Source organism: Triturus cristatus, chromosome 6 (assembly GCF_964204655.1).
Source record: "Triturus cristatus chromosome 6, aTriCri1.1, whole genome shotgun sequence".
In the NCBI taxonomy this organism is placed as follows: domain Eukaryota; kingdom Metazoa; phylum Chordata; class Amphibia; order Caudata; family Salamandridae; genus Triturus; species Triturus cristatus.
Window position 1 is genome coordinate 1,259,785,217 of NC_140589.1, and position 18,521 is coordinate 1,259,803,737.

Below are 18,521 nucleotides of genomic sequence, written 5' to 3' on the forward strand. Positions count from 1 at the left end.
TGGATGAGTGTGTGCATGGGTGTGTTAGTGAGTGAATGACTGTCTCAATAGTGTCTTTATGAGTAACTACATATGTTTTAAACTAGTATATGTGACTATTGGCGTATATAAGTGAGTATATATGAGAGTGAGAGATTGAAAGAGTTCCTGTATGAATAAGTATGTGTTTCTATAAGTGATTGTTTAAAAGACTAAGTATGTGTAAGTTTCTGTAGAAGTAAGTGTGGTGGTGTGTGTATAACTGTATATGCAAGTAAATGGATGTTTGATTCTTTATTAGCATGAGTGACTATGTGTGTGAGTAACTCTATGGATGAGTGGCGTTGTGTAACAGGATGTATTGGTGTATGAGTACATATGATGAGTGAGTACATGTATGAGTGACTGTATAGGGCTGTTGGTGAATGAGTGGATGTGTATGTGGATCTTAGAATTACTGAATAGGTTGTTGTAACTGATATTCGTATGTCCATTGTTTTGAAAATTTTTGTTTCTATTTTTGAATGTGTGTATCGAAGGTTATATTAGGGGGAGAGGAGGTCTGCAACTCTATCACAAGGATGATGTCATCAGTGATGTCATTTGAGATGTCATCAGTGATGTCAGGAGTGATGTCACTGACCATGTCATGAGTGATGTAATATGTGACGTCATCAGCACTGCATTGCGGGCGCGCAAGTTATAGTTAGCTGAACTAAGTATAACGGGGGAATTTCAATGGTTTTGTACGAGTGAAAAGTCCAGCTAACTATAACGCCCCTGAAACCTATGGTTTTTTCAGTGAATTGCTAAGGTTTTTTAAATGCTAATTCCTAACTATAACGTGCCTGAAACCTATGGTTTTTTCAGTGAATTTCAAAGGTTTTTTAAATGCTAATTTCTAACTATCCATACAGAGATAAGACATGTGAAGAAAGAAGAAAAAATGCACAGAAAGAAAATAAAGAAATGCAGAAAGAAGCAACAGAAGTCCTCAAAGACGAAGAAAAGTGCAGGAAGAAGGATAACGTGCAGAACGAACAAACAGAAGAGCAGAAAGAAGCCTTGTTGCAAAATCATCCTGTACCCTCAACTTTTTCAGACGGATACTGGTGGTAACTGAGTCTGACTAACCAGTCATAGAGCCAGTGCTATGTTAAAAATCACTCAGAATACAGTGAAAACACCTACATACACTAGGGAACACTATATGCGTTGGGGTCCCCCTGTGATCAGCATGACCTCCTCTGTAAGCCCCTAGTATATAATAGGGCAGGGGATTAAAACTACCTCTTAAAATGCGCCACAGGGCATGTTTGCACACATCACCTCAGGCCCCGTCCCCTCACTTCCCCATTGTGTAAACACGCCCTGTGGCCCTTTTAAGTTGGGAGATTAAGTCCCCTTGAATCCTGAGGGTCCCTAGGGTCCAACTAGACCACTAGGTACCTCCAGTAAGCGCCACAGAGCTGCGTTGCAGAGAGATGTAAAAAGGGGCACGGCCTAGACCACCTCTCTGCAACGCAGCACAGTGGCGCCTACTGGAAGCACCTGGTGGGCTATTTGGCCCCCATGGTCCCTCAGGATTGAAGGGGAATTATTTCCCCAACTTAAAACGCGCAACAGGGCTTGTTTGCACACGTTAACTCAGGCCCCGTCCCCTCCATTCACCACTGTGTAAACACGCCCTGTGGCCGTTTTTAGTTGGGAGATTAAGTTTATTTGAATCCTGAGGGTCCCTAGGGTCCAACTAGCCCACTAGGTACCTCCAGTAAGCGCCACAGAGCTGCGTTGCAGAGAGATGTAAAAAGTAGCAAGGCCTGGACCACCTCTCTGCAACGCAGCTCAGTGGCGCTTACTGGAAGCACCTGGTGGGCTAATTAGCCCCTAGGGGCCATCAGGATTGATGGGGAATTATTTCCCCAACTTAAAACGCACCATAGGGCGTGTTTGCACACATCACCTCAAGCCCCGTCCCCTCCCTTCCCCACTGTGTAAACACGCCCTGTAGCTGTTTTTTAAGTTGTGAGATTAAGTCCCCTTGAATCCTGAGGATCCCTAGGGGCAAAATAGCCCACTAGGTACGTCCAGTAAGCGCCATTGCAGAGAGGTGTAAAAAGGGGCACGGCCTGCACCACCTCTCTGCAACGCAGAGCAGTGGCGCTTACTGGAAGCACCTGGTGGGCTAGTTGGCCCCCAGGGTCCCTCAGGATTGTAAGGGAATTATTTCACCAACTTAAAACGCGCCACAGGGCGTGTTTGCACACGTCACCTCAGGCCCTGTCCCCTCCCTTCACCACTGTGTAAACGCGCCCTGTGGCCGTTCTAAGTTGAGAGATTAAGTCCCCTTGAATCCTAAGGGTCCCTAGGGTCAAACTAGCCCACTAGGTACCTCCAGTAAGCGCCACAGAGCTGCGTTGCATAGAGGTGTAAAAAGGGGCGTGACCTCAGAACACCTGTCTGCAATGCAGCTCCCTGGCGCATACTGGGGATACCTGTTGGGCTAGTTGGCCCTCAGGGACCCTCAGTATTGAAAGGGAATTAATTCCCCAACTTGAAACTGGCCAGGGGGCGCGTTTGCAGAGTGCTGCAAGGAGGGGGCGTGGCCTCCAGCGCGATACCGGTCTTTTATTTATTTTATTTTTTTAAGAAGGAGGGCTGTGTGGCCCACCTTCTTTTTCTAATTTACTGGCCCTGGGGACCCCATCCCCCAGGGCCTACGCCCTAATTTTTTTTGTTGAAAAAAATTTATTTGGCCCTCCCAAGGCCTTAATCGGCCCCGGGGACCCCAACCCCCGGGTCATGGCCTTTTTTTTTTTTATTCTTTAGGAGGGGGCTGTGTTGCCCCCTCCTCAGGCCACTAATGGCCCTGGGACCCCATCCCCCGGGGCCGGCCTTTGTTTTTTATTATTAAAAAAATATATATATTTATAGAAACACCTAGGACATGCTGGACAATCCGTATGTACCTATCACCATGACGATTTGCGTGATATTCATTAAAAGGCGACTATGCATAGAATGAATCCACATGGAATGTATTTACACCGCTAGTGAAGCTCTGACGTGTCTGACGCCCTACCGTGCCTAATCCCGGCACCCCCGCCGGTGGGTACTCTCCAAGTAGACACCCTTGTCGTTTATTTATACAAACATGGGTAGCTATTGACGGGCACATTTAATATACACGCACACCAAGCCATTCAAAGGGGATTCGACAAAAATTCGACCAAACTATGCAAGAAACCCCCCTCACGGTTAATAAAACACACATCCACCGCTGGATGTGTAATACTTTTTATTTTACTCTCTGGAAAGGAGGCGAACCTCACTTGAGAGTCACAGCATGCTCCTGGCTGAGCCCAATGCTGTGTTACACCCACCAGTGCCCGCCGAGTGCCTCACACCTCTGTGTTGTATTCCATCATCTAGTGCGTATGCTATGACACTCTCTAGCCCATGTGCACTGTAACACCACCCCGTGAATATGTCATGCCACACTTGCCTTCGCACGGGTTATATTGCCCAATCTAACGTGCCTTCCTAGATGCCTATGTTATAACGCACAACGCTATGCCATACATATTACAATCTGGGATCCATATCTTTGTCACAGTGCATATGCAACGTTACACTCCCCAGCACATATTTTATATTACAACTTTAGAAACTAGTTAGGTTACACAACACTGCCCTGTGCATATTACACTCCAAGGCGCATATCGCATAGCACGCGCTAGTGCCTGTGCTATCTCGCGCTCTCCAATGAATCTGTCATTGCACACAATGTATTGCATATTATATTTCAGGCCCCGGTTCATCTTATATTAGGTGCATAGTTCATACCATATACTATATCTAGTTTTCATTTTCAATCGTGCTCTCAGGACTATGTTCTATATAACACTGCGTCCACCTACCCTTTTCACGGGCATTACATTTTGCGATGGGGGGTGGAGGGTCAGGGGGTGTTTCTGTCAAGTGAGCCCGGAGTCACAGTCACAAACGTCCTCTTCTTCCTGAATAAAAGTGAGATTATGCTGCAGACTTGTTCATATTTTAAGTAGTTCGCACAGACACACATTTTAAAAACAATAAAGTTCCTAATACCCACCTTCTCTGAACAGTTAGCTTAGTGCCCCATCCACCTCCTCCCTATCCTCTGTTGTCTGAATCCATGGACCAGCATCCTCCCTCCTTCCATGCATGGTCTGATGTGCTGCCACTGCCCTCCATTGAGCATGATGTACCAGTCCACTCCTCCTGCCATCCATTGCCCAATTCTATGGCCCATCATTGACCTCCTGCTTAGCGTCTGTGCTTAGCTTGCTGCCCCTATTCTCCTTCCCCCTGCCCTCCGATGTCTTTGTGCATGCCCCTGCTCCATCCTTTTTGCCCACCATGTTCCATGGACCTGCCACTCCTATCTACTCTGAGTGTTCTGTTGAGCTGCCACTCCCCTCCCACCTGCCTAGCATTGTCAGATGACTGTAACCTGTCCCTGCCACCTCCACCCTGCCTGTCCACATGCCATGCCCCTATCCCCTTCCTCCTGTCCTCCATGGTCCATTTTACTGCCACACCCTTCTGCCCTCCCTGGTCTGTTGTGCTGCAACTGCTCCTCCTGCTTTCCCCGTGCGGTCTGTTGTGAGGCCCCTTCCCCTGAACTCTCTTGTCTGTGCCCAGGTCCTGACCCTCCCTTCTATCCTCCATGGTCCTTTGTGCATACCCCTGCACCCTCCTTCTTGCCCATCATAGCCATTGTGCTGCCACTAACCCTCCCGCTTGCCATGCATGGTCTTCTGTGCTGCCATGGCCCCTCCCACCTTCCCTGTGTGGTCAGCTAGCTGCCCCTGACCCCCGCCCACCTTCCCTCCATGGTCTGTGTGTATGCCACTATAGTCTCATTGTTGCTCTCCATGGTGTGTCTTGTTTCTAGTGCCCATCCTGCCTGACCTCCATGGTCATCTTGCTGCTCCTGCCCTGCCCCCTTGCCACCAACCCTCTGTTTCCATGTGCAGAACCCTATTCCCTCCTTCCTGGCTTGTCTGTTCCATTGTAATGCCCCTGATCCGTCCCTCCTGCCCTTTATGGTCTGTTATGCTGCAGCTTTCTCTCCTGTCTGTCCATTATGGTCAGCTAGCTACCATTGCCTCTTTCCCCTCTGTTCTCTGTTGTCAATGTGCATGGTCCTGTCCCCTCCCTATTGCTTTCTATGGATTGTTGTGCTGCACTCCCGTCCCGCATGTGCTGTGTGGTGTATTGTGCTGCTGCAAACCCTGATGCCTGCCCTGTAGGGTCAGTTTGGTGCACCTCTCCATGTCCCTCCTGTCCTCTGTTATCCGAGTCCATGTCCCTACCCCAATTCCTCCTGCCTACCATGATCCAATGTACCATACTTGCGAACATTTTGAACTTGGTAAGAGGGAGATTTTGAAAAAAAACTAGGGTATTGATTTTCCCCTTTGAGTTACATTGAAAAAGAGGAGATTGTAGACAGGAGACAGATCAAATAAAGCCCAGTTGAGCTTAAAAACATTGGACGTTTCCTGGCTGAAACGGGTCTGTTGGCATGTATGGTTGTACTACCACTGCCTCTTCCTTCTGCCCACAATGGTCTATTATATTGCCACAGCCTCTCTTGCCAGTCCTGTATTGTTGGTTTGTTGCCCCTGCCCCCCTTTCCACTGCCCTCCATAGTCTGTTGTGCTGCCACTGCCCTTCAGTGCTCCTGGCCTCTGCCTCTCAACAGTATCCCAATGAACAACTAGATTGCTAACATTCTATATTTATTACAAAAGTGTGGAACGCCTGACGTCATCTTGATGTAATCAAAACTGTAATACCTAGAGTATTTCCTTTAGAAATTACATATATGAGAGGGTCTTATTTGCATGAAAATTATGGTTAGTGCTCTAAAAAACTAAAATGAGGACATATTTTCTGAGTTTTCAAATAGCGACAAAGAACTTTTAAATTATTTGTAATCTTTATGTTTTTTTATCCAGTTGACCACTTGATTAAATGTTGCACCTAGGGGAGAGGATGTGGTGTTACTTCCAGAGCTGCAGACTTTGCAACTGGGGAACCAGGTTGGAGTTTCTGCTTCAGCTCAACATTCTGTGATTCTGGTCAAATCACTTAATCTCCCCATGTCTACAACCGAAATGAATATGATCTTGTGTGATGTAACTAATGCTCATGTAAAGCACTCCAATACCTGACAAGTCTGCACTATATAAAACTGCAAATACACAAAAAATAAGTGTTTTGCACACTTCTGTCATTGGACTACATGTGGGCTACATCTGGGTGATATTTGTGCTGCATTTAGGCTCTTTTGTCTCTGGTGGCCATCTTGGGAGATTTATTTGTTATGAAGTTTCCTAATTTCCTCATTTACTGCAGTCTCCTCAGTAGGAAATGCTTTCAGTTTTTTACTTTGATTCCATCAAGAAGGTATTCAGATATGTCACACATTTGCCATAAATTCTGAATGTTAGCAATCTAGTTGCTCATTAGATCACTGTAGTAAAGCTACTGCTCACCACGGAAGTCTGCTGCTGGTATTAAAAGTGCATGTTCCAGTCTGCATATCAGAAGTTTTTTAATGAAATAGAAGAGGATTTGAGAAGTCACTCAAAATGTGCCCTAATTTTTCTTTCTTCAGCACTAATCATAATTTCTATGGCAAAATAAACCCCCACATTGTGTTCCTTTTTAAATTAAATGTTTTAAGTGTTACCAGTTTATTCCAATCAAGATGGCTTCAGGTGATCCATACTTTTGTCATAAGTAAGACAGTAAGCGCTCTAGTTGTTCTTAAGAACACTCTGGGACATTCTGTCATTGGGCTATACTTGGGGTACATCTGGGTGATATTTGGGCTACATTTGGGCTCTTTTGTCTCTGGTGGCCATCTTGGGAGATTTATTTGTTATGAAGTTTCCTAATTTCCTCATTTACTGCAGTTTCCTCAGTGGGAATACTTTCAGTTTTTTAGTTTGGTTCCATCAAGAAGGCATTCAGATGTGTCACACATTTGCCATAAATTCGGAATGTTAGAACTCTAGTTGCTCATTAGATCACTGTAGTAAAACTACTGCTCACCAGGGAAGTCTGCTGCTGGTATTCAAAGTGCATGTTTCAGTCTGCATGTCAGAATTTGTTTATGAAATAGAAGAGGATGTAAGAAGTCAAAATGTGTCAATTTCTGTGTAGGAAAGTTGTGGGATCACCGGGATGACATACATTTCCTACCACCCAGCTTTCCTCCAGGTTTTCCGCACAAAATGGTACCTCACTCATGTGTGTGGGCCAAGCGCGTGCGACAGGCTAGGGCCCAAAACGTATTGCGGAGACATCAAAATTACCTATCACAAAATGACCTGGTTTTGCTAGGGGCGTCCCCTGGGTTTTTGGCCCGGGCTCAGCGGCGAAACTCATCAAACCCACACATTTCTGAAAACTAGACACCCTGGGAAGTCCAGGGAAGCATGGCTTGCATGCCCACCCCCCAACGTTTTCCTACACAGATTCCCCTGCAAACCTCAAATCTAACTGAAAAAAAACATTTCTACATATTTCTGGGTGGGATCACCATGCCGGCACAAATGTCCTACTACACAGCGTTCCCCTCAGTCTCCTGAGTAAAATGATACCTCACTTGTGTGGCTGTCCAATGCAGAATTGGCTAAACATGTAGCTTTTAAAACAACTGTAGTGCTTAGAATCCGCTGTGCTATACCCTTAATCCCTATGTTTTTGGCCCTTCCTAGTCACAGGCCCTTGTCCCACTCACACAAGTGAGGTATCATTTCACTCGGAAGACTGAGGGGAACGCTGTGTGGTAGGTCATATGTGCCAGCACGGTGATCCCACACAGAAATATGTGGAAAATTTGACAAACGCAAACTACCCCAAATAGCCAAAAAAGGCCTGGACACTGGGAGGGGGGAGGAGGCCCAGCAGTAAAGGAATTAATATTGCTTTAAGACTCGTTAAGACTGTTCATGCATGTTTCCAGTGAAAAGGGCACACTTCATGCATAGTGTCACTAAAACCCTACCTAATCCCCTTGAAAAGGACAATATACAGAAACCATTCTCCTCACCTTTACACCTGGGGACTTTGTGTTTCAAAGGGACTGTATTGTGGCCTTAAATTTCAGCCTGACCTTGCACCATGCGCCCCAAAATATATGTAAGGACGTGAGTGGACACATGTTTGTGGTAGTTCTATTTAAGTGCAAACATGTGTTTTTGCTTAATTCACTAATAGTCCCAGAAAAATTTAATCACCGCCCTGAAGTTATCAAGAACAGTTTTCTCTACTGAAAGGCGATGCCTTGGTAATGACCCTCAATCAATCAAATTGTTCCTTGCCATTACACATCATTGTGGAAATATCCAGGTAGAACAAAAGTATGCGCTCGCTGCACCTGATTGTCTCTATTTCTTTGGCTGTGCTTAGTCAGTAGACCTAGCCGAAATGACAGGATTCAGATTTGTTTTTAAACTTTATCATATTGGCACAGATATTGGAATGCATACAACATGCTTGGCTATATAAACAATGTTCCAGCTTATCATCTATTGCTAAGCAGATACCCACCATGAGTTCCTGCCCACCTTCCATTAAAATGACCTAGATTGCCTCCATTGACGGCCGTGGACATCGGAAGGAAACCAGGACTGTCTCAGAGATGGAGAGTGTTCATTGTCCGTACAATGGGGTAAGGATAGATCACAAAATTGGGACCACCCAAGGACCTTGAACATGACTGCAGGGTCATCCTCAGGACCTGTGACAGTTTCATGTGTGAAATAAAAGGAAACCGCATTCTACCAAATTCGTAAACCCTGTTGTGGACCATTGCAAATTTTGATCCACACCTTACTCCACGACAGTGCAAGAGGAGGCACTGATGTCTGATTCCACATCTGAGCTATTCAGGGTACAGCCAGTAACAAATGGAAAATAAGCTTTCTCTGGAGGAGTGGTTAGGGGGAACACACTGTTTTCTCACGGGTCACCTAGTAGGAGTACTCAAGTTTGTAGGGGCTAATTTGCCCCAGAAATTAACTTGATGTGGGACAAAACATTGCTCCAGAACAACCTGATGTGATTGTATCCCCACCACACAGGTAGAAGTGTTCCCCTCTCCCCACAAAACCTCTAGCATAGGTCTGTTCCTCCAAACATTGCTTTTAAACAGACCAAGTGGGAGTACTAGCGAGTCATGATTTTTAGGCATTTTTCTGGTGTTGTGCACAAATTGATGTTTTAATTGCTATTTATTTATTTTTTATTTATTTTACTGATTTGTAGAGCACATGGCTGCCCGTGAGCGTCCCAGCTCTAAGTGACAAGAACCTGCTGAGGGCGAACCTCATGGAAATAGCCATGTTTTGAGTGCTCTGCGGAATGAGAGAAGGTTGGGTTGAGCTCTCAGGTTTGGGGGAAGAGTGTTCCATAGTTTGGACGCGTTGTATGAGAACAGTCGACCGCCAGAGCGAGCTTTCCTAATTCTAGGTACAGAGGCTAGATTGCAGTTGGAGGATCGAAGCGTTCTTGTGGTGGTGTGAGGTGAGATGAGGTTTTGTAGTATAGGGGGGCCTTACCGTGCAGAATTTTGTAGGTAGTGCAGAGAGCCTTAAATTGTATTCTTTCCTGGATGGGAAGCCAGTGTAAGACACTCAAGGAGGGTTTGGCTGAGCAGCGACGATGGGTTCCTGTGAGAATGCGGGCTGCGGCGTTTTGTACTGTCTGAAGTTTTGACAGTACTTTTTTGGGGGCACCCAGATACAGGGCATTCCCGTAGTCCAGGCGGGACAGCACAAGGCCGTGAACAAGGAGTTTGCGGGACTGTGCCGGAAGTAGGGGTAGGATTTTCCTAGCTGACTTTAGGAGGCCGTGGCATGTTCCAGCCGTTTTCCTTGCTTGGGCTGAGAAGTTGAGGCCTTCGTCTAGCCAAATACCCAGGCTCTTAATTTCTTGTTTAGGAACAGGGGGAGGACCCATGGTTGGAGGCCATAAGGATGTGGAGTGATAGAGGGATTTATTGCCTAGAATCATTATCTCTGTTTTATCGTTATTTAGTTTGAGGTGGGAAGTGTTCATCCACTTTGTTATTTCGATAAGACAGGTTTGGAGGTTGGGGAGGGAATGGTCTTGCTGGCTTAAGGATACCACCAGTTGAGTGTCGTCGGCGTAGGTCAGAAGCTTAATTCCAAAAGGAGCGACGACTTTCTCAAGGGGGGACATATAAACATTAAAAAGGGTCGGGCTCAAAGATGAGCCCTGAGGGACCCCGCAGCTGATGGTCGTGGATCTGGACGTAAAGGTGCCATCGGCCACCTGGAAGGATCTGTTCTCGAGGAAGGATTCTAGCCAGGCCAAGTCCGTTCCTGCAATACCAAGGTTACTGAGCCTTTGGATCAGCATTGAGTGGTTGACGGTGTCGAAGGCAGCGCTGAGGTCCAGGAGGATCACTGCCACTGATCCTCCTGAATCCATGATTTTCCTTGCCTCTTCGACTACCGCCAATAGGCACCATATTGCTGCCCATAACTTCTCCAGGATCTGCATCCCCAAGCCCCGCTCCCATAGCTGTACATATTTGTGTTTGGACTGAAAGTGGATGTTAGACTTGGCATCTTTTGACGTGTTTCCCCTGACTTTTTGATCTCCCGGTTTTGACTCTCTTTTTGCTGGTTTAGTGTCTCTGCGCACTTTCTCACTGCTGTTCAGTGTTAAAGTGCAAGTGCTCCTGTGGTAAATTGTTATTATGGATTGGTGTTTCCATGATTGGCTGATTTGGTTTACTAGTCAGTCCCTAGTACGGTGCACTGTGTGTGCCCAAGGCCTGTAAATCAAATGCTGCTAGTGGGCTTGCAGCACTGGTTGTGCCACCAACACAAGCAGCCTGCAAATGTAACTCTGGCCCGCCATTGCAGAGCCTGTGTGCAGTCTGGTAATGCCATGTAGACTTGGCAAGTGTACCCACTTGCCAGGCCCTAACCTTCCTTTTTCTTACATATCATGCACCCCTAAGGTAGGCCCAAGGTACCCCTGTGGGCGGGGTGCAGTGTATGTGAAAGGTAGGACATGCCCTGGTGTGTGTGGCATGTCCTGATATTGAATTACTGTCAATTTTGTTTCTCACTAATGCAAGGCAACCTATTCCCATAGGACAGAATGGAGAGTTTGTGTATAACATCTTATAAATATAACTACCCCTGGGAACAATTTAGGAAAATAAAGTTTAGTATGCCTGAACTCAGAATCTAAAGATGCATCATTTAGTAAAGGTGATTTTTACATTCTGTGTTTAAAAATACCTCTTTCAGAAAGTAGGTATTTTCTTATTTAGCCATCCAGTGTGCCTCTGCTGGGTTTGTAGATTGACTGTCTGGCTTTGGGATGACAGGGGCTGGGGAGGAGCAGTGTCTCAGAAGTGTCTAGATTGGTCAGGGATAGGCTGAATAGACCTATTCCTTTCCCATTCCTTTCACCTGAATGGGCCCGGTGCCATCGACTCCAGTTCGTCAACTGATGACAGTGCTTCAGCAATGACGATGCTGCTGCTTGCACTGCGACCTGCCAGCACTGCGACGAGCCATGCATCACTTCGCATCGCAGCCCTGGTCTCACCAATGCCGCTGGATGACCATCACCGAGCCGCTGCCTGCACCACGACCTGAGGGCACCACATGCCGCACCACTGCATTTCGCAGCACAGCCCCTACGCCTGCCAACGCCAGCGCTCCTGACGTCAACCGCGAGGAGATCGATCTGCAACGCATGCGACTTCTAGGGCCTGACGACTCCTGCACCGACCTCCGGAACCAATACCTGTGGAAGCCAGCCTTTCGGGGCTCATCGAGTGATCACCAACTCTCTGCATTTCTAAGGTACTGTTTTGCGGGTCTTCCAGACACCGTAGCTGGCCCGCGATTCCAAGGTCAGCCAGATGGGTTTGCATTTGTTGTTTACAACGCCGTGATAGCCCTTGGCGGACCTATCGACTTCAATGAATTTTATTTCAAGTCTATTTTTGATAACTGAAGATTTCTAAGTACTGTATTGTCGTTTTTGGTCTTGCATTAAGTATACAAAATATTGGATATTTTTCTAAACTGGCGTGGTGTCCTTTTGTAGTGTCTTCACTGTATTACTGTTGTTTATGTGTAAATGCTTTACACACTGCCTCTAAGATAAGCCTGACTGCTCAAGCAAAACTACCATGGGGGTGAGGAGAGGTTATTTTAGGAGTGTATTTCCCTTATCCTGACGAGAAGGAAGGGTCCCTACCTGGACAAAGGTGCAAAACCCTTGCCAGCAAGAAACCCCCATTTATAAAAGTGGACTTGTTGGATGTTCTGATAAAGTCACAGAATGCCTTTAAGTCTGAGCCTATATATAGATAGGGCCTGCAGTGGGATGGGTGATCTAACGTGGTTCCAATTTATCTCTCTGTTGGATACCCAATGTTGCACTTGAGATAATTTGAAGCTTTGAGTGATGGGGAGATAAAAGCACTGGTGTATTCCATTAGAGGGAGGCAGATGTCATCTTCAAAGATGTCTAGCCAGAGTCTCCAAATTCCAGAAGCAGAATTTAGGGCCAGACATCCCTGGCAGAAAATCAGGGTTATGGGTAATGGGCATTAGAGTTGAAGGGTAATAAGTGAACTCCTTGTGTGGTACTCGTAGCTAGTATTCTAACAGGATGGATGTTGTAAGTTAGAGTGCACTCCCCTTCAGTTGTCCGCTCTGCAGGGGCCATAGTAGAAGTAAAAGAGGAATGGGTGAAAATTCCTGTACCACCTAAATCCAAAGTTTATGGTCTGCATCATGGGTCCTGTCCAACGCAGGGTGGGTTTGTGCTCTCTGCTTATAGGAGTGTATGTCAGGGAGGCCAAGGCCTCTTTCAGTTGCAGCTCTCTTTAGGGTTTCCCCTTCCAGATGAATTTTAACAATTTTTCCTGGATTTAGGATATTACGGCAGCTGAGAATTGTAAACACATAATCTGTGCCATGTATAACAGGTGAGGAAGTAAATGCATTTTCACGCTTTCAGTCTGTCCCATCCAAGAAATTTCAAGCTGGCCCCAGCAATATAGGTCTATAAAGAGCAACTGATGCAGTGGTGGGATGTTGCAACTATAAAGTTGCTTGATCCTACGTGGGAGATAAATGTCCAAATATTTTATAGAGTTTTTCCAGTCCAGGAAAACCCTGCCACTGTAACTCGATGTTTAGACTTCTATGGAGGGTCCTCCACTCCCATCTCCTGTGATTTTATATAGTTGGATGCTATTGAGAAGAGCTGTTAGTCTGTAGGATCCACGATCACTGAGGTCCTTTTCTGGTTTTTAACAAAAGTATAAGATGAGAGGGCAAAAAGGAGTTGGTGACTGAACAAGTTGTCAGAAAGGAGCTGAACACCCTCCGCAGAGGATCATCAAGATGTTGCCTTTTAGAAGGAAGCTGTGAGGGTGTTGGGCCCTGGAGTATTCCAGCCTGGAATTTACTTTATGGCCTCCTGTATTTTCTCCTCTGAGGCCACTTCCTCAAGAGCCCTAAAATCTTCACACAATGCTCGGGGGTGAAATTGGCTAAGTAGTCATCCTATTTCTGAGTGTCTAGTTGTTTCTTAAAAGCACTGCATAGTAAGACATTTAGGAGGTCCTCTATTGAGGAGTATTTAATGCATCTATCATCGGTAATCTCCTCTATCATTGGTAATCTCCCTATTGTAGTTCCTAGACTTAACCTGTTTTAGTTCGTGGGCCAACAACCTACCTGCTTTGTCGCCTTTTTCGTATTAATGTTGATGGATATTGAGCGATTTGCTGGCTGCCTCTCTCATGATGATCTGTTGGAGTTCCCCCTAGAGCCTGTGTATCTCCTTTCCTGCTCTCAGTGATCCACACTATTTTAGTGTATGTTCAAATTGTCAAAGCTGAACCTCTGGGTCCTCTTTTTTCTGTTTTGCTACGAGTTTGCCTCAGATGACCGCTTTCATGGCATCCCATTAGGGTTGCCTCCAAGATCTCCTCATTAACATTTCATTCAAAATACTGTTTGGTTATTCTTCTATTGCTTTGTGGAATACTGGTTTGCAAAACGCAGTCTCAGTAAGCATCCAGGGCTGTGGAGCAAGTTCGATAGATGGACTGAAAGAGACATGAAGCCAGATCAGATTGTGGTCAGACAGGGCTTGGACATCTATGAGTCTAGACTTTGGGTTGGAGTTCTCCGGAAATTAAAAAGAGATCTATCCATGACTATGTTCTGTGGACCCGTAATTAAGATGTTGATGTCTCCAGATAAGAACTAGGTTAAGATCCATCAGAGCTTGGATGATCGAGGGGAAGGCAGTGAGGGTGTGGGATCCATCAAGGATTAAGTTACCAGTGTCAAGATAAAATCCAGAGAAAAATTGCTCTTTGCCCTCGTTAGGACCTTACACCACTACAAATGTGAGCATGAGTGAGCCCAGTGTTACCTTTATCTCTGTCAATGTTCACCTTCTGTCAGTATATGTGGCCGCCAATGAAAAATGTAAACTGCTGTGGAGGAGTATAGCCACACCTTGTGATTTAGCAGTGTGCCTGGAGTTAAACTGGGAGGGGTACCAAAAGTATCTCAAGTGCTTAGTATCAATTTTCAGGAGATGAGTTTTCTGGAGAAGGACACCATCCACCTTCTTATGACGAAGTAACTGAAGTAGCACATATCCTTTAATGGTGGATATAAGGCCCTGATCGTTCAAGGTGACAATAGATAGAGGGGGTGTCATGGTGGTACAGGGCAGTCATCCGAGAGATAGCTAATGGGCCATGGAGTAGAATTATGTTGACTTTGATAGTGGCCAATATTTTTCCGAAGTGCTTTCAATGTCTCCCCCAAGGCCCAACCTCATCTTATAATCTCAATCACCTTGTGAGTGCATATTGAGTTCCCAATCTGTGCAATAAAACAAGAAAACTGGAAAACAAGAACGTTAACTTGTAGCATCTGCATAGCCCACTAACATGGCTGACATGCCTGCATCCATGATTAAACTAATGGCATGTAAGGATCCTGAGCTAAGGGGGATGGTGGTGGGCTGTTTACATGGATAAGAGGTGGATCATTGCTTAACCGCTAGGCCGATAAGCCTATTAATGGACTAAAGTTTAAGGCAGTTTGTCTTTAGCTAGAACAAAATGATGCAGTTGGCTGTCAGGCTAAATTCAGTAAATGTTAATCGGAGGATTGTTTGAAAGTTTCTTTTTCTAGGCAAGAGCATTAACAGTGAAGTTCTTTTTTCAGTTGGACTGTAGTTCGAGGTTGTCTCCACCCACCTGCTGTGTTGCTTGTCTGGGATGGGGCCTGTTCAACCGTTGGTGACTATCGTTCGGTGACTCCCAGTAACTCAATAGCTTCACAAACATATTTGGCTATGTTATGTTTGCCTTTGAGTGATAGGTAGAGGCAAAAGGGGTACCTCCATCTATATGGGATTTTCTCTTTCTAAAGAAAGAATGTGACCTCTCTAAGTTCTCATATGGGGCTAAGTTGAGAGCTGATACATTTTGATAAAGTGAGATTGTTTTGCCGTTGAAGATCAGGGGTTCTTGCTTTCAGGTCCCCAGGAGGATCTTTTTTTTATCAGGGAAATAGTGGACCCATGTCAGCACAAAAGGAACCAGGTTTTTTCATTGCTAGAACTTAACAATACCCTATGTGTGAGATCGAAAAGAAAGAGCTGTTCTGGACGGCGGTGAAGCAAGTGTTCAAATAGCACCTGGACATAGGCCTCAAGCTCTTGATTTAGTATGTCCTTTGTGATGCTTCTTAGACTAATATTGTGCCAGGCCTGATTTCCAAGGTCATCGATGCTGCCTATCAAGATTTGTTGGCATTTTTCTATGGACCTGATCTGGAGGGCTTGTTCATCCAGTTTATGCGCCTGTTCTCCAAGCTACTGTCTGCCTAGTTCAGCCAGAGTTCCACTCCTTGGAGAGAGCGATCAAGTTCTGATATTTCATAAAGAGGTCCTTTCCTATGAAATTCTGGTTTGTTTGAAATTCTTGGAGGAAGATTCTGATTTCTTCTTTGGTAGCCATTGTACGAGAGTCTATGCAGTCATCAGGGTGGCCAGTGCGAGTTCTGCATGAGCTGCCAGATGGTTGGCTTGCATCAGCTTTGTGAGTTTGGAGCATGTCTTTGATGGGCATTGCTTTTGGAGTTCTTGCAATAATACTAGCCATTTCCCTTGCTGTCTGAGTTTGGCCAGCGTGCTACTCAAGCCTGTTTTAAAATACACCAGCCACTTTGGTGAAGTCTTTGGATGTATTAAATGCCGGGTCTGAAGGGGAGATGACCCCACAGGCCCTTTAGATGCATTTGACTTCACCAGTTCCTGGGTCAAAGGCTCGGAGTTGGTGTGCCTACATCTCTCCTTTTGTGCCAGGTGCGGGTACAGATTTGTGGCCAGGCAATTGATCCCCCAGTGCAAATGGATGCCAATGGCTTTATGGTGGGATGAGCCCCACATGGCTTTGGGTATCATGACTACATTTCAGGACAAGATGCTGTCTCATTGGGTAATCCAAATGGTGTCATTCCAATCCTGCTCCTCTACCGCAGCAGTCCAGGCACAGGGGCCCTCGCGAATGTGTCCACATCAGGGGGTTGTAGGCCCCCAGCCTATGCAAGATGGAAGCACGCTCTAACAGGCCCAAGACTATTTGTGTGCTTGCTGCTAGCCCTTTGGCCCCTGGTTCCTTACCCGATCCTCCTCCACCAACCAGAGGGGCCAGAGGATCCAGAGCTGTTTTATTTTCATTGTGCAGGGGTCAGTTCTCCACAGGACCCTACTTGTGGAGGCATACGCCATCTTGCAAGGTAGAATCTGAACATGAAAGGCATCAAGATCGATAAACCTTCGGGTCTGTTCCTGGATGGGGCAGTTACATGTTGATACATCTGTCATTGGGTCCCTCTAACTTGCTTAGGTTGTAGCCAATTGGCCACCACCTCCACCAGGACTTGACTCTTTATTCCACCTTCCATGTTGGATGCAGTTGGCATTGCCAGGTTGCCAAAATTAAGGCATACAAGGCTCGGAACCGAGTCTGTCCTTCATATCGCACCAGGTCAATTCGTACTCTAACCCTTATTTGTGTTTTCTGGTGTCATTTGGGCACATCTTCATGTGTGTTTCAGGCCTGGTGGAGAAGTGGTGCATAGAGACTAACAGAGAAGTCTCTTCACTGATCTTTGTCTTGGTTATGTCAAAGCTATACCCAGCTGATGAGCCCATAACAAGGGGGGAACAGTACCTTGGTTGCTTGTGTTGCAATTCCAGTTCAGGTAAGACCTGGCTTGGCTGTTTGGGCTGTACTGTTCCTATTGGAGCAGTGTCAAGACTGATTTGCATATAGCTGGGTCCAAACTCAGGTGACATGGTGTGCACAATACTGATGAACTAGGATGTGGTTTGAGTAATTACCAGTGGCTGAGATTAATTCAAGCATTTCATCCATCACTTTTTCTATTCTTTAGCATGTCCCCTTAAGTAGGACCGGTGTGCCCAGATGTGGGTCCCTGTGCACACTGTGTCACTAGAACCAATCTATACCCCTCTTACAAGCCCATAACAAGGGCAAAACTGGTCCTTCGTTGCTTGTGTTCTGTGTCAGGGAGAACTTGGCTTGGCAGTTCGGGCTGGACTGTTCCCACTGTAGCAGGATCAAGACTGATATCTTGGTCCAAACTGAGTTGACATGGTGTACACAAAAAAGATGGACTGGGATGAGGCCCAAGTAATTACCAGTGGCTGAGATTAAATCAAGCACTTCATCCACCATTTTTTGTATACTTTAGATTGGGAAGAGCAGTGTCTCAATGTTCGGGCAGATGGTGTTATGTAACTCTTTAAATCATTTTTGTAAAAAATCTGTGACAAAATTATGTCTATAAATGTATTCAGCTTCTCAGCTGGTGAGGCACAATACTTTTTCTGAAGAAGACTAACAAGCATTGGCAAAGCCAAACAGCCTGGCTTTTCACATAGGTACAGTTATATCAAGCAATTACTAGATGTTCTTTCAGAGTCAGAAAAAACAGTGTGAAGTTTTCAACAAGACTGCAGTCCTTCAGAACTTTACTAGCTTTACCTCTCTAGTCAGAAGCAACTGCTTAAAAAAGTATGTCACAATGCTGCAATAACTCACTTTGTTACGAGAATACTAAACCTCGAATGACTAGAGTAATAATGAATATCCTAAAGGGTTTGCAACTCAGAGACAAGTTGCGCATGCGTCACCCTACGAAAAGGATGTTCTCCCCCATACCCCGGCGACAAATACATTCAGCAGTTTAGATTATTGCTGTATCTCTTTGGAACTTATCAGTCTCAAATCGGAAATGGGGCGACAGGTGATACCTCTATGGCGACTACGTGCAGAAATCCTGCAGGATCCCCTGTACGAAGCTTCTCTCAAGGAACCCCTTATCTACTATTTTGATTAAAATTGGGGGACC